The following is a 15,197-nucleotide window of genomic DNA, read 5'->3' as shown; positions in this document are numbered from 1 at the left end:
GAGGTGTTTAGTTTTACCTTTTTTTTCTTTATTTTTTTGATGTATTTCGATTTTTTGAAATATACCTATTATGTTTTTTTTTTACAATTATGGTTTATAACCTTACATATGAGTTTATGTTCTCATAAATTCTCGGGTAGTGGTCTTATTTATCACTTTGCTGTAAATAATGGTCCAAATTGTCATCTTTGAAAATTAAGACCCTCTATGTCATCTCATAAGGGACAATCGTTTTTGTTTTTTTTTAAAACCTAAAACGTGACTTTGTGTCACATTATCATTGTTTTTTTTATTTTTAAAAAGTGGTAAAACGTTACTTAAAACTGTGTTTTGCTTCCTAACAATACATCATGTAGTGTTTTGACCCCAAAACACTACTTTATCTAACGTTTTACACATATAATTTTTTTAATAAAAATTATTTTTAACCTAAAATAAAAAATTATTAATTTCCTAAAATACTAAAAAATTTATTTATTATTTTTAAAACCCAAAAGGGGATTGATGAACCCTAAAATGTTAAAAAATATTAAAATTAAGTTACACTTTTAAATTTAAAATTATTTAATTTAAAATTTACATTTTTAGTTCCTATAGATTAAATTAGGGTTTAGGGCCTAAATCCTAAACCCTAAATCGATATAATATTTTTTATTTTTTTTAATATTTCTAAAACCCAAAAGAGGATTGGTGAACCCTAAATGTTAAAAATTGTTAAATTATGGTATCATTTATAAATTCTAAAAATATTAAATTCTCGGGTGGTGGTCTTATTTATCACTTTGCTGTAAATAATGGTCCAAATTGTCATCTTTGAAAATTAAGGCCCTATATGTCATCTCATAATGGACAATCGTGTTACGCTTTTGTTTTTTTTTAAAACCTAAAACGTGACTTCGTGTCACGTTATTATTGTTTTTTTTTATTTTTAAAAAGTGGTAAAACGTTACTTAAAACTGTGTTTTGCTTCCTAACAGTACATCATGTAGCGTTTTGACCCCAAAACACCACTTTATCTAACGTTTTACGCATATAATTTTTTTTAATAAAAATTATTTTAACCTAAAATAAAAATTATTAATTTCCTAAAATACTAAAAAAATTATTTAAATTGTTTCTAAAACCCAAAAGGGGATTGGTAACCCTAAAATATTAAAAATTATTAAAATTAAGTTTCACTTTTAAATTTAAAATTATTTAATTTAAAATTTACATTTTTGGTTCCTAGGGTTTAGGGCCTAACGGCCCCAAACCCTAGATTAAATTAGGGTTTAGACTCTAGAATTTAGGTCCTAAACCCTAAATCGGTATAATATTTATTAATTTTTTTTTAATATTTCAAAAACCCAAAAGGGGATTGATGAACCCTAAATGTTAAAAATTGTTAAGTTATGGTATCATTTATAAATTCTAAAAATATTAAATGAGAATAAATATTAAAAAAAGTAACATTAAATGATATTTTTAGACCCCTAAATAATATATCAAAACAAGAAAACAAAACACAAAAATGGGAAACACATAAACGGGACTTGAAGTCACGTTGCCCATTAAAAAAAAGGCAAAATGTTACACGATGTGATGTTTTGCACTAATTTCTAAACGTTACGCGATAGCCCGTTTTGAAGTGACATTTTGGGCCTTAATTTTCAGAAGTGATATTTTGGGCATTTTTAACTCAAATGGTGATATTTTGATGCATTATTCTAAATTCTCGGGAGAGCGAGGATTGAATCCAGGACCTGGAACGACAGAGGATAAACTCATAATCACTTTAATTGACAAGAAATTTAGAATATATTTAGGAAAATAAGGTGATAAAATTAGTCTCAGTAAAATGATTAACTTACTCTTTTGTACTTAATATTTATATTGTTAGTGGAAAACTTAATATCTATAAAAAAGACGTTGTTTGTTGGAATTGAACTTACATTCACATATATATTTTCTTACCACTCTATCATATTATTACTTGTGTATTTTAATCATACACATATAATATGAGTGTCATAAATATTGATATTTATTTAATTTTAGACATAATTACTAGAATATTTGTATAATTAATTTTAAATTATTGAACTTAAAATATAAAGTTAAGCATAATACGTAAACAGATAATTACCTTCTTTACTAAATATTTTTTAGTTTAAAAAGTATGTTTCGTACCTTTTTAATATAAATTTTTTATAATAAATTAAATTGTGCATATAATATTTTTTTTAAATATTGAAAATAGATACACTTATATATAAATAACATATATGTGTACTATATATTTAGATAGTTTAGGCTCATAAATAGTTAGTGTATTTGTATTCAAATATTTATGAAATAAATCATAAATTTTAACTTGTTCAATTTGATATGGTTATTATAAGTAATCATATTCATGGAGTCCCTATATTTTTGAAGTCCTTAAGTCCAAAATCCTAACTTTGTATTATAATCCAATCTACTGGTTTAGTTTTATATAGTTAATAATTTTAAAACTGAAATAATAAACTTCATGATATAAACGCGTGTTATGGTATTGTATAATGTTAAACAAGTAGAACATGTTCTACAACGTGAACATGTATGTTCTGCAAACTAATTATTTTCTATAGAATCATATGTTTTGTAATGTTCAACTTGTCAAATTTACGAGATTTGCAAGATTTTGATTAAAATTATGATGTTTGTAGTGTTAGTGTTTGTACCCTAAAGACAACATTATTATGTTTTGATTATGATATTTGGATTATTAATTTTTATGTTCTATCGATTATTAATTTAATAATTTATTAATTCTTAATTTACAGCGATATAAATATTTAATTAATAAATGTCCCTGGAATATGATATGAATTCTATATCTCTAAATACGTGACTTATAAATGAGATTATATGAATAGTATCGACATTCCCAAATATCCCTACTCGAGTATTATTATAAAGGGACAATAATAATGCATTAAGACTAGTGTGTTTGTTGATTGATGATCACATCTCATTGATCAAAGGTATAGTGATACTAAAGTCGAACACACAGACAAATGTAAATATACATGGTGCTGGATAGACCCAATGTGAGATTCTACAAGTTTGTTGTGTCATAAGTAATTCTCACAATGATAATGATGTAATTGTCCTTTGACTTGAAATCGTTATATTTTTATACGATGATTAACACACTTTGATTACATCAAAAGTTGCATTTGACCGGGTAATGATAAAAGTAGACATCGAATATATTAGGAATCATGTGAGAAATATGAATAATTTAGAAATGATTTAACCCTCCTAATTTTGAAGAGATATTATTGGTCTCTTGTGTGAGCTGGACTATGAAAGTGTGGCGTCGCGCTCAAATGTTGATTTGAAATTATAGTCCACTCATTGATCTAGAAAACCTGGATTAAATCATGAAGATTATGACACATAACATGCCTCGAGTTTAATCTATAATACTTGGTTAAATGGATTATATTACATTGTACATTATTCACGAAAGGTTTAATCGATCACCAATTTAATTATTATTACTTGGGTAACAATGATGTATTGCTAGATACCGCTCATTGTTTATAATTTAAATATGAGTTATTTAAATTATTGCCAACATAATAATAACCTACGGGGTCGCACAAAAAAATCTTAGAGGAATATTTAATTCAAATTCGGATTTGAATTAAATAGGAAATTCGAATTATTTATCATTAATTAAGTTAGACTTAATTAATGGGATAAATGAATTTCGAATTTGTATATTATTATATTAGAAATTCAGTTGTTATTTGATAATTGAGTTATACTTAATTATTAAATAAATTGAATTTCAGATTTTAATAAACTCTAACTTGGATCATGGTTATGACTGTTTTTGGTCTCTCTATATAAATATCCTTAAGGTTAAAATTATGGTTACGTTTTTATTAGATAAAAAAAAACATAAAACCTTAGCAGCTAAAGGTGTATGTATGTGTGTGTGTGAGAGAGAGAGAGGGGGAAAACAAGGTCGTTCTTGGTGTCATAAACACCTCCTCCGTACCGGCTTTCATGTGGATACCTCTACGGCGTAGATAGTTAAGGCGAGATATGTGGTGTTCGGTTAAAGATAGGATCTGCTTTTGACAATCATAATCGTAAAACTCTTTAAGATAAACATCTCATCCAAGAATTAAATATTGTTTTTCGCTTGGATTATACGGTGGGATTCAGTTTTATTCTGTTTTTACGGTTTTATTTATTGATTCAGCTGTGTTTTTATACCTAGAAACCCAACATGTAGAACATGATTCACATTATAAGACGTTTTACAAATTTTATGTACTATTTTACTTGCAGAACATATGTGTACTCTAGTACACAACAAAGAACAAGGACTCAATAGAACTTAAGTCACATATATATAAGAAACTTGAAAAATTATAGAATTCAACCTTTTGAAATAAATATTTAAGATGAGGAATAACAATTTTACGAATTAATGTTTAATGCTGGAAAACATCGTACAACTATTTTGAATCACTTTAATATTTTGAATTATTTGAAAAGGTTAAAAATATAATATATTGTATCATTTAATTTAATCTATGTTTTTATATCTAAAGAAAAAAAATTAATGTTAGTCGATAATTTGAAAGGATTAACAAGTTCGACTAATATTTTAAAAAAAATATCGAATTAAAAATTATATAATTTTAGAAAAATTATATATAACATTATCAATTATTATAAAAAGAAATACTAGAATTGTAAACGAAAGAAACTTAAAAATGATTTGAATAACGATATTAGTAAAAAAAATATATTCTTGAAAAAAAGCACGTGAATTTTATTAGTTAGTCTGTACGATATATAAATTATTTTATGTCGCGTCCATGATTAATACTCGGTTGAGTAAAATTAGATATAGATTGATCGTTAGTTCTATTAATACTACAATATATAATATTTACAATTTATTTATTAGATAATTATAATTTTTGAATAATTATAAATGCATGTTATTTGTGTAATTTACTGGCTAATGATTTGACATATACATACCTAAGATATCTAGCATATAATTGAATAAGCCCAACATAATTTACTTGAAAATATAACAGATAATAATTTACATACAAACACAAGCACACATGACTTTATCTTTACTAATTTCAAAAGATTCAAGGATAATGTTATATTCAGATTTATGGATACACTAGAAGAGAATAACAAAAGTTTTTTATATTATGAAAACGAGAATGATCAATTAAATTTGAGTTTTTTTTCAATTTGTTGAAAAATAGGTAAATTATGTCAATTTTAATTGATGAATTATGACATTGACAATTATTTGACGTCTTGTAAATTTAACTTTATACATTAGATTAAAAACTAAGAACACCGGATCAACTTTAGTATATGAATAAAGATATTAGCAATGACATAAAATTAACATAGACGTTGAATTTAAAAAAACAATGTTTTTCATCAAAATTCAACTTAAATAAATGATAATGTAAATTCTAATTTGTTGAATATTACGATTGCATGTCTTGACGACTTTAGTAATGTATTTCTAATTCTTTTAACTTAAGCATTGTATTGTAAATTAGTAATACTTTAAGTGATAAATTATCTCATTACTCATGATTTATTTAACCAAAACTCAAAAATTTGGCTTAAGTAATAAAATAACTTATTATTCAGAATTTATTTAACCAAAACTCAAAATTTTTACTCAGGCTCTGCATTAAACATATGTGCTAAATTTTAATTTACCTTTTATGTACCATAATGGCAACATTCTATGAATTTATTTTAATTTTTTTTTCTTTTAAGAGTATACCGACTACCATCCATGTATTCATTTAGTATACACAAATTACATGACACAAATAAGAAAGTATATAATTTAAATATTGAGCTATATTATAAACGTTATATACGTTGTTAATGTTTTACATGCAAATCATACAGATTGATAAACACTTAATTTATATTTGATATGCCTTAGACGTTACACAATATTTACCAATAAGAAAATAATCAAGAATGTTACTAATATAATTGTATGATGTAAAAAAATAATTTAGAAAATAACCCGTATCTCGCACGGGGTATTATGTTAGTTGAAAAATAAAGATAAAATTATCTCAAATTTGGATCTAAAAGCGCGCAGAACAGTGCTCAAAATATCTGATGATTATATGCATATCTGAAATGGGCATTCGTTTTTTAAAAACATAATACTGGGCATGCAAGTTTCCTTTTTAATTTTTGTTAGTTATTATTATCATTATTATTCCTTTTTATGTTATAAGGAAACATGCATGAATGTGTATTTAGCACAAGACAATACTGGATATGCATTTGTTATGTTCATGGTCTATGAATATTTTGGACGAAATATCATGCTTTTATGTATTTTAGCGATTGAACAATATTTTGATATAACACCCGTTATGTATTTTTAGTAATTGAACAATATTTTAAATAATGGAACCAAATGTCACTAAATGAGTGAATAATGCACAAATTGTCACTTCATAACGGCATATAATGTACCGTTTTTATTATATAGTAAAACGGAAGTTTGTCTACCGTTTTATATTTTTTATTTTAAAAAATAAAACTCAAATGGAGAACCGTCTACCGTTTTATGTTTTTTATTTTGAAAAAAACAAAACATACAGAACACACAACACAACCAGAAAAGACAAGAACAAGTGAAGGGAAGAACATGTCAAATTGTTCGAGGACGATGGAGTTAGCACCGAGAACACAGACTGAGATAGAACACGGAGAGCTTCAAAATCCTTCATACTTACAACAATCATAAATCTTGAGGTAATTAAAGTTGCTTTTTGTAATTTTTGAAGATTCATGGTTTGTTGATTGTAAAATAAGTAAATTGAAGATTTATAGTTTACTTGGTTGTAATTATGTTTAGTTTTGGTGTAATGCTCTTCAAGATGTGTTATATATATGATATTGTTGGCTAAGATTTCTTGGCAGTGTTTTCACTAGATGTTTGTCCAATTACAGTATAAATAGTTACAGTATATTCATAGTTTGTTGATTTAGGCAAAAGATCACGGTACAGACCTTGGTATCTAACTTATTAATTGATTATGCTTAAGAGAATGACCATGTACCATGTTGTGTGGTGGTAAACATTCCAGTGCAACCTGTATTTGTGATATTTCTGTGGCCTTACAAGCAACGCTAACACCTGAAATTTTAATGGAAATTACATAAATTTGACTTTCATGGCAAATAAAATTTAGATAGATAGAAAGACCTTGCAGTACCTGGAGTGTTCCAAAAATGAAAAGAGTAATGCCAATGTATCGATGAGAGGAGTATTGAATCCCTGGGGAATCGCCGCCAAGTTTGAGGCCAGTTCCCCAACCAACCATACCAATAATATAGGCTGTGGTTTGGAAAGAAATATGAAGGTAAAACCATGCAGGGTATGCTACTTGGAATACTTTTACATATCTTGATATTATAGCACCAATTGGCATCAGAATGCCCCAACTAATGGCATTCAGCACCCCGTGAATCTAAAAATATGCAATAAATGATTAAAAGATCATTATATAATTGAGTACCATAAGAATGAAAATAATGTATATTTCTTTCCGAAGGTTTTATGTCAGATGGTGTATTTGTCAGATGGTGTACCATAAGAATGCAAATAATATATTTCCCTTGTACATGAGAGTTGTAAATCAGTATCAATATATTTGTTACTCTGTGTACATTTGCTTTCTCTTGTGCTTGCTTGCTTATTTTTTACTGCTAGTTAAGCTCCTCTAGGGCCCTGCCATTTTATTAACGGGGTAATTATTGTGTAAGTCAATTCTGCTCAACTGCATTTTATCGGCTTTATATTTAGATTTTACAACTAATTTCTAAGAATTGAGGACTACTTCATCTGATTTTACAAAGCTTAGGTTTATTGTGTAGTTTTGTGCAAGATTGGCCTACCGTGACTTTGCCATTAATCATTGTCGCTGATTTTACATGTTTATTGCTTTGCTTTACACTTTAATTGCATTGGACTGATTTACTAATTGGCATATCTTATTATTGGATTATAATAGAACTTTTAATGGCAGCCTTTGTGTAGTTTATCACTGAGACAGTTTTTCATCTATTTGTAATTCTATATGTTTGATCGTGTTTTATTGGGTCGTGTTTTATTGAAATGATTGTTTATTTTTAACTTGTACTTCTATATGTTTGCAGGACGTGCATCCAGGCCCTGTTAACCCTATCCTTCTTCATCTTCAGCATACACATAGATCTTTAGATATTTGGAGGTTAGGTGGTGGTGATATGTTGAAGTGTAGCCAAAAAAACCCTAATAATCAAGATGATCTTCCACCGCTAGATCTTTGTGTGGTCTCTTTATTTAAGTCTACTGGTTTCTATGATGTAGCTCGGGTGGCATCTTTACAGCTGGATTGGTGTCTCATATCAGCTCTTGTTGAGAGATGACGTCCAGAGACTCATACCTTTCACTTGCCTGTGGGAGAGGTCACTATTACTCTACAGGATGTAGGTGTTCTTTCAGGGTTTTTGTTGATGGTGATGTTGTTCCTTTGGTGATGCACCACTGTTCCTTTATTTGATGCTCGTTTCTGGGAGGGTCAACCTACAGCTCCACGTGGACTCGGGTACTTATCAATTTTTAAGCGTTTAACAAAACTTGATATGATAGGGAAATGGTTAGAGTTTAGGATTTGTGGTTTAGGGCATTTGGGCCCTAAACCATGGATCATAAACCCTAACGTCATCTAGATTTTATGGCCGTGAGGCCCTAAAACCTAGGAGCCAGATTTCATTTTCATGTAAGATTTTAATTTAACACTTTTTAATATTTAAGGGTTCATTAATCCCCAAATTGGGTTTTAGAAGCGTTTAAAAGAACTTGATATTGATACGGAAATGGTTAGGGTTTAGGATTTGTGTCCCTAAGCCATGAAGCCTAAACCCTCATGTCATGTAGGTATTAGGGTCATTAGGCCATAAACCCTAGAAACCAGACTTCATTTTTATGTAAGATTTTAATTTAACACTTTTTAATATTTTAGGGTTCATTAATCCCCAAATTGGGTTTTAGAAGCGTTTAAAAGAACTTGATATTGATACGGAAATGGTTAGGCCCTAAACCCTAGAAATCGGACTTCATTTTCATGCAAGATTTTAAATTAACATTTTTAATATTTTAGGGTTCATTAATCCCCAAATTGGGTTTTAAAAGCGTTTAAAAGAACTTGATATTGATACAAACTTTAATTAAATTTGATATCTGGTTTGTTTATTTTAATGTGATTCTAGGTGGCTTTATGGTCATTCTTATACTACTACGGGTGGCCATACCCTCCCTGTTATTCAGACGCTATTGGATGGGCTTGGACCATCTCAGTTTATATGGCAGCCTTACCCTCTCAATGTCATTTATGATCTTCTTACTTATTGCTTGACTGGTGAGCGTATTTTGCGCTACTGTGGGCCCTTGATATGTATCTTCATAGTGGAGCATAGTACAAACTTATTGCTGGTGCAGACTATACATGTTAATGTTGTTTACTCTGAGGCAGAACATAGTACAAACTTGAGGGGCAATGACAAAATTAGATGGATTCAGAAACATGTGGTTATTCTCGCTATATGGGTGCATCTTTTAGATCATACGTTTGTTGGAGATGCAACTGTTGTTGAGAGTGCGGTGCCCGAGTACCATCCTTGGTATTTAGAGAGGACTGCTAGATTCATATCTCGTGTTGGTGCATTTAACCATCGCATTGTAAGTTTTCTTTTTATTAAATTAATTTATTGTATAGGTTGTTTTTCTTTCATAGTTTCATTATAAATGCTTTAGTAGATGCTTTATTTTATACATGAATCTTGTAACATGTGTATCATTTTTTTTTGTTTTTTCAGGGTCTTATGTTCAGGCAGATATTTGAGCGGACACAGGATGTTCTTCCTGACGTGTCTCATTTTGCTGACCAGTGTTGCGATTTTGTCAGAGAGTACACATTACATGATTTTGATGAGATGCCTGTGGAGGTTCGTCGAGCTAGGCAGTTGGAGGAGAGGCGGCAATCGGCCCGTCGAGGTAGACGCGGCGGTGCACGAGCTGTTGCTGGTAGACGAGCTAGAGTTCTGGTTGACGATGATCTTGTTACTACATAGCTTGGAGATTATGGTATTCCATTGCATACTGATTCTTATCATGTGCCCGAGTCATCTACTCATGCTCGTACTGATCCTATGGCTACAGATCTTGGGGATGATCGAGATCCTCCTGTACGTGATTCTGTTGCTCATACTGATTCTGTTCATATGTCGGGATCATCTAGTCACGTCTAGCACGATCCTCGAATTCTGGATAGGTATGGGTATGTTCTCCCTTTTGATCTTGGCTTGACTCCTACTCCCGAGCCTCATACTTCGCAGCCTCATACTGAGCAGCCTTCCACTGAGCAACCTCTTCCTCTTTATCGTTCTCACCGACCTATTGAGCGGGTAGCTAGGGATCTTCCTATTCCATCATTCAGTCTTCATGTGACCCCTACACCTCCTACTGACCCTGATGCTGGTACGGGTAGAGCCGCCTAAACGGGCGGTTTGGCTCTGCATGAACGTAATTCGGCTCGCCTAGTGTTCGCCTAACTCGCCTCGTCACGGTCCGGTTCGTTATTCGGCACTATTCGGATATGCACACGAGCTGAGCACGATCTGTATTTTAGGAAACCAGAACCGGCCCGTAACTGGATCGGAACCGCTCGCCAGAGCTGCAGACGAATAAACAGCAGAAAAAATGAATAAAAAACGAATTAACCGGCCCATTATTCGCCAGGCCCGCCAGCTCGCGGTTATTCGCGAGTCATCTATTGACTTGTCCTCTTTGTGAACCAGATATATTAGCAATAGTTAGCTTCTGACTCTGTGAATTAAGAATTTAAAACTTCATTACGTCATTTCACACTATTTGCTTACAACTAAAAATCAATCAGATGATGAATTTGTTATGTTTTGTATTTTATTTAAATTGTAAACACGGTTTGTTTCGGTTTTTTAGAGAGGAGTCCTCTCAAATCAATTGTAACATTTTTTTATTTAATAAAATTTATAGAGGTACCGTCCTCTTTTCCCTTATTTTAATACATATTATATTTTAATACATATTAGTTTTCCAAAATCAAAAATATATTTTAACCGAAAAAATTAAAATCTGAAAAAAAAGAAAAAGTAAAAATAAAACATACATTATATACAATATGCGTACATGTGTATAAAAAAAGGAAAAAAACAAAAAAAACAAAGTAATAAATATAAGGAAAAAAACGTGTAAAAAACAAACTGAAGTAGTGTGATTTGTGAACTCTGTGAAATCGTGCACGTGCTAAACAACATGGTGGAACCGGTTTATTCGTTAGTTATTCGCCTAACCACCTAAACCGTGTAGCTCGGCTAAACCGCGTGTCGTTCACGGTTGGTTGCTTTCCAGGACCGGCTCGGCACGACCCGACACGACCCGGACCGTAAATTTATACGAGTTGTTCATAAATTATGTTCAACATTAACCGGCCCGTTAATTATTCGGCTCGGCACGCACGACCCGTTCGTGTGGCCGGCTCTAGGTACGGGTATCACTTCTTCACAGAGTACCCATTACCAAAGTTCCCAGGACTAGGGTTCTCAGGACCTTCCCGGGAAGTTTGGACATTTCTACACTTCTCAGGGTAAAAGGCATTCAAAAAGAACATGTAATCCTCCAAAATATGGAACAGATGGGCAGAAGTGTGCGAAGAAGTGAGGGTAAGCGGTACTTTGGGTGTTTAAGTGTGTATTTTTACTATGCATCTTAATTGTAACTTTAAGTGTTTAAGTGTGTGTGAGTATTCTAGTGTAATTCCTAATTCATATTGTGTTTTTATAAAGTTTCTTTTTAATGCAGATGATGTAGTGGGTTGTGGATTATAAAAACTATGTAGATATTGAAAAATGCAGATAATGGAGTCGCTTCAACTTAGTTTCTGTATTTTTAGGATTTTACTTTTGAAATTTTAAGTTTGTAGATTAAAAGACTTTTGGGATATTGTGTTGTATAGTTGAATTCAAACTTTTTATTCATTTTTGTGATTTTATTATATTTCGTTGATTTTTTATTCGTATTTGTTGGTTGTATTATGTTGTATTTGTTGGTTGTATTGTGTTTTTTTATTGTATTTATGATTTTTTTATTGTATTTGTTGGTTGTATTAAAACATGGGATAATGGAGTTGGTGAAATGGAACTGGTGAAAACAAATGAAGCAAAACGGAATTTCAAAAAACGTTTTGTACAAAACGGTGGATCGTTCCACGTTTAAGTGTTTCTTAAATAATAAAAAAACAAAACGGTATCTCAGCAACCGTTTTATGTGGTTTTTAAATAAGGTAAAATGGTCTATCGTCTTCCGTTTAAGTGGTTTTTAAAATTATAAAAACAAAACGGTATCTCGACTACCGTTTTACGCAATTTTAAAAAAGATAAATCAAAACGGTGTACCGTCATCCGTTTATCGTGTTTAAAAAAATAATTGATAACGGTTTATCATGTACCGTTTTATGTATATTTTAGAATTTAAATATAAAATAAAAGATAAGCATCAAAAACGTTATTTTATATGTCGTTTTGGTTTTTAATATTAAAATTTTATAGAACACCAAAACGGTTGACGAATTACCGTTTATGTTATTTTTTTTGTAAGTAACAACAGACGAGCACATCTGCTTCTGCTTCTCAGTTTACAACCCTAAATCCCAATATCAAAGACAAAATATATTCTTAAAGATTTAGTAATGGTTTCGGGTCCGAGATCGGGAGCACAATCAGTTACGGTGATTGCGTGGATTTATACCGATGGTAATATACGACAAACTTAATTAGAGGGTTACGTGTATGATAAACCGGTTTCTAAGCAAGTAAGACTCGATTCTAGTATTAATTTTAATAACTTGCGCGATGTATTATTTTGAAATTGAAAATTGATAGGAGTTTGTATGATTTTAAGTTGTGTTATCGATGGAAAAATTTCAATGATATGAAATTAGGTATTATTCCGCTTGATGATGATGATGACGTTTGGAATTATTGTTTCGAATGACCTCCTTTCTTTTGTTGAAATTTATTTACAAAAAATTTAAACTTGTACATTGATTGAAGCAAGTTCGAGAGTTGTGGGAACTAGTTCAAGATTTTCCGAGAGAAGTGGTAGTAGGGGTTTTGATTGTCAAACTACTAGTAGTATGTATATTGGTGGTGATACGGTTAGTAGTAGAGGTTTGGATGCTTATGATGTTGTTGAGTCGACTTTGATTACACAGGAGGAGACATTGGGGCCGATGGAGTTGAGGGAGGGGATGATATTTGAATCAAAAAAAGTGTTGATGCATACGGTTACAGATTTTCATATCCGGAATCATCAAGAGATTAAGATGATTAGATCAAGTGATGTGTATTGGAATGTGGTTTGTAAAAATAAGGATAGTGGTTGTGAATGGAGTTTAAAAGTTAGGTTGCGAAAATCACTTGGAAAATTCCAAATTATGGAAACTTTGGGACCACACACATGTTTGCGCACCACTGTCACCCAAGACCATCCTAATTTGACATCTCATGATATTCTTGAACTAGTTAAGGATCAGATCGTAGTCGATCCCACGGTTAAGGAAAAAGTGTTAATGGCAACGGTGAAAAGTATTTTTGGTTACCAACCGGGAAGAAAGAAGTTTAGAGATGCCAAAAAGCTAGCAATGGATCAAGAACATGGATCTTGGGAAGGATCATATGAAGACCTCCCTTTTTTGATGGAAGTGTTGCAATGTTTTAATGTGTGTACCAAGGTTGATTGGGTTTTTAAGGAGGATGGGATGGAAGATCGTGTTAGCTTAGAGGTATTCTATTTTTTTTATACTAGAATCATATACATTTTTAAATGCTTTTTGATATTTTTGTAATCTTTTGTAGTTAACGAGTATATTATGTCTATATTTGAAACATGAAGTGACATTCAAGATACTACTCTGAGCTTTTAAACCATGCCTTGATGGATTTGAGCATTGTATGCCTGTCATACATATAGATAAGACTCACCTATACGGTCCATATCCGGGTGTACTATTGAGTGTTGTGACAGTGGATGATTTCAGTCATATTCTTCCACTTGCATTTGCTATTGTCGAATGCGAGAACGTTTCTAGTTGGGGGTGGTTCATGGATAGATTGAGGAGATTTGTTGCAGGTAGGAGACATGAGATTTGTGTCATTTCTGATAGACATGCCAGGATTATTGCTGCTATGCAACAGACAGGATGGTGCGAGCCCCTTGACCATCATAGATTTTGCATTAGACACATGGCTACAAATTTTGCTAGTGCATTTGGGAGAAAGGGATCGAAGAATAGGTTAGTTGAGTTGGCTTCTCAGGTGCAAGAGAAGAAATTTGATTTTATATGGAAACAATTGTTGATTGAGGAGCCTAGGATGACGGAATGGTTTGAGGATCAACCATTAAGTAAATGGTCTTTAACATATGATGGAGGGAAACATTTTGGCATGATGACCACAACCATGCAGAAAGTTGGAACAACGCGATCCTTGATGCTAGAAAGCTCCCGATTAGTTCCTTGGTTAGAGCACTATTTTTGAAAACGGTTGAGTATTTCGACGAAAGGTGGTTGGAAATTGCAAACGAGTTATCTAAAGGCTGAGTGTTTATTAATCATGAAAGCAAGAGGTTGAGTCGGTCAATTGTGCGTGCTAGGGGTCATAGTGTCAAAGTTTATGATTGAAATTCTTTGCTGTTTGAAGTAGTCACTAGGAAAGTTGACCAAAAGGGGGTAATAGGCATACCGTTAGGATCCAGAGTATTTGTGTTCTTGTGGGAAATGGCAAACATATCGTATTCCTTGTTCTCATGTTATTGTCTGTTGCGCGCATTTGAAATTGAGTCATGAACCCTTGGTTGATGAAATTTATAGATTAGATAATGTATCGATGGTTTACAATGGTGTTTCGAACCTATTCCGAGCAAAGGAGATTCGCGTTGGCCGACGGACATTAACTTTCCAAACGTGATCCATGACAAAGATGTTGAGAAAAAGAAGGGAAGAAGAAAGTCCACGAGATACCAGAATGTAATGGATTTTCAAGCACCCTAG

This window comes from Apium graveolens, chromosome 5 (genome assembly GCF_009905375.1).
Source record: "Apium graveolens cultivar Ventura chromosome 5, ASM990537v1, whole genome shotgun sequence".
In the NCBI taxonomy this organism is placed as follows: domain Eukaryota; kingdom Viridiplantae; phylum Streptophyta; class Magnoliopsida; order Apiales; family Apiaceae; genus Apium; species Apium graveolens.
This window is presented reverse-complemented; position numbering follows the sequence as displayed.